The sequence below is a fragment of the Penaeus chinensis genome, chromosome 33 (genome assembly GCF_019202785.1).
Source record: "Penaeus chinensis breed Huanghai No. 1 chromosome 33, ASM1920278v2, whole genome shotgun sequence".
Classification (NCBI taxonomy): Eukaryota; Metazoa; Arthropoda; class Malacostraca; order Decapoda; family Penaeidae; genus Penaeus; species Penaeus chinensis.
In genome coordinates this window covers 13,041,464-13,044,181 of record NC_061851.1, presented here as the reverse complement: position 1 = coordinate 13,044,181, position 2,718 = coordinate 13,041,464, and the positions used below count along the sequence as shown (strand labels likewise).

Here is a 2,718-nt window from a genome sequence, read left to right as displayed (position 1 = left end):
CTTCTTTCATCGCTAATTCTCCTAAACTACATTCCTCATTACTGTTGCACCTCCACTTACTACTACTACTTTTACTACTACTACTACTACTACTACTACTACTACTACTACTACTACTATTACTACTACCACCACCACCACTACTACTACTACTACCACCACCACCACTACTACCACTACTACTACTGCTACCACTACTACTACTACTACCACTACTACTACTTCTACTACTACTACTACTACTACTACTACTACTGTTACTAATACTACTACTGTTACTACTGTTACTACTACTACTACTGTTACTACTACTACTACTACTACTACTACTATTACTACTATTACTTCTGCTACTACTTTACGGCTCATGCTACAAAGTACGACATCTGTCACTCCTCTTCCTCCCGCTCTGTTTTGTTTTGGTTTATGTCTGTGAATTCTCCGTCCAGCCAGGGTAAAGTCCCCAGACCCGCAAAGACGGTTCGAGTCAGGTCTCTGCTCAGTACAAAGTTTGTCGGTGGCGGAGGCCCCAAAGTCCCGTCTTGATCTCAGTGTAAATAACCGCCATGGAACAGACAAATGAGTCCCTCTCCGCACCCTCTATGAGATATTTCAGATAGTCAGGTAGTATTTCAGGTATCAGATCCCATATTGTTATTTTTGTAATGTGTTTACACAAAGGTTCTCAACCATTCCAGTCGTATGGTAAACTGCTCTGTCCAAGTCATATGTCAGCATTTTTAAGTGCAACTAGTCAAGGATTCAGTAACAGAAAACACAATTGGTGTGCTTTTAGGATGCACTTCCACTATGCTTAGCAGGTACAGTAAATAAGCGATAAATTGTATATTAACCTATAGAGATATATAACACGTGGCCTGCGCGGCAGTAGAAACTGTAGTGTCTACCTCATAGTTGTAGCGGATATTGTCACGACGGCAGCCTGGGCACAGTGCCCACATGCTCTTGTGATCATGCTTGGGCGGGCATTGTAGAGATGCCTTCGTCGCCAGAGGCGCCACGGGCGGGCAGCGTCAGCGCGCGTGAGCGTGCCCGGGGCGAGGTGGCGGCGCGGGAGAGGTGGTGCCAGTGTGGCGAGGCCTCCGTAGAGATGCCCGAAGGGCCATGCCTGCGAGGAGGTGTTGGTGCCCCGCACAGTGTGTCCTCAGTGTTAGGCTAGTGTAGCTTAGACCATAGCCATATTGTTAACGTAGGTAAGGCACCGGTAGTTGTTGTTGTTGTTGCAGCAGCGGTGGTGATGACGCGGTCCGAATTACTGACACAGCCGTGATGAGAAAGGTGATAGGTACGTGTGCCCAGAGCACCGTAGTTAAACACAGTTGCTGGGAGCCCGCCCACACACAGCACGCTCGCACGCCCATTATTGCACGCCCTCGGATTTAAGGTGTAAGTTCCATGTAGATGTAAATGATGTAGGCCATGACTGTAGCAACGTGCGGCGTCCCGCGCCCGGCGAAGGAGGCGGCCGCCCCTCCGTCCGGCCGGGTCAGTCGACCGCCAGTCGAGCGGCGGCCGTCGCAGCGTTTAGCGTTTTGTTACACATCATCTATGCAAGAGGCAGAGATGAGGAGAGGCGGTGCGGCGTGCCAGGGCGGCGCCCCGCGGCAAGTGAGGCCGGGCCAGGTCAGGATGTAATCATGACCAACCTGCCATTTTCTCAGCAATACCAGTGAGCCAACCCGCACCCAGCCTCCAGTACCGTGCTAAACCCACATTATCAACGCAGCCCTTTACTGATAACCCAGCCATGGCGCCCGCGGCCCGAGTGGCGGCGGGCGCTGCAAACCGACAGTATTTACCCAAGAGGAGTATTCACCCATCCGCAGCAACCACGTCTTTCCATAGAAGTATTATAACCCACTAGACTAATAGGGAGGCTGGGTTCGCGCTGGCTCACGCGAGATGGTGCTGGGGTAGGCTAGCGTCCCCTCCCCCCGCCCCCTCTGCCCCCCCACAGCAGGCGGGGGCGGGGGGCGGGGACCGTCAGGGTGGTGTATGAAGATTCAGAAGACAGTTTTGTGTGTCTCTAACCTGTAGAAAATGACATATAGGAAATAAGTTATATTAATGGTTCTATATAAGGTAATTCCTAGGCCTACTTATCTTCTAGGTTGGTAACAGCATGCTTAGAGTCAAGGTCTGGTTGGATGACAAAGTAGAGAGAGAGACTCGGCTCTGCACAGTTGTATGGTGAATGAATGTAGGAATGTCAACCGAGAGTGGTGTGTTGGATCATCTTTCACATACGAATTACTATGCTTAAGTTATTGTAAGTTTTTTTTATTAATTATTTAAGTTATGGCCATTTATTTGTAGTGTAACAGATATGTCTTTATGATTGTTGGTATTATAATGTTATTTTACCGAATTAGCAACAATGCTTATTATTTTTCTAGTTAAGTTTGCAAGTTCCTAGTTATTAGACATGTCAGCTAAGGGGAACCGCAAGGGAGTTCAGTCGTTTTGCCATTATCTACACGCTATATATATAAATATATTTATCCATTATATGATGAGGACGTGTTTCTGAGAAAAGAAACAACCAGTTTGCATATTCTATGTAAATTTATATTTTTTAATTTAATACGCTAAGAATGTGAGATTATATGGTTTCGCAGAACAGATCACACATGTTTGGCCATAAGGACTAAGTTCCCCTGCTCCCTAACCCGAGTGATGATTGTCCGAATTGTGCAG

The 2,718-nt window shown here is 47.5% G+C and overlaps 1 protein-coding gene across 1 annotated transcript in view; it reads left to right on the top strand.

Moving 5' to 3' along the window:
* The window catches only part of LOC125043046 (protein abrupt-like), a 16,401-nt gene extending 16,293 nt beyond the window's left edge, over nucleotides 1–108 (top strand). Inside the window, exon 6 of the mRNA XM_047639000.1 lies at nucleotides 1–108. This exon is cut by the window's left edge and continues 2,321 nt beyond it. The gene's annotated coding sequence lies outside the window, so the exon portion shown is untranslated.
* The last annotated feature ends 2,610 nt before the right edge of the window (nucleotides 109–2,718 follow it).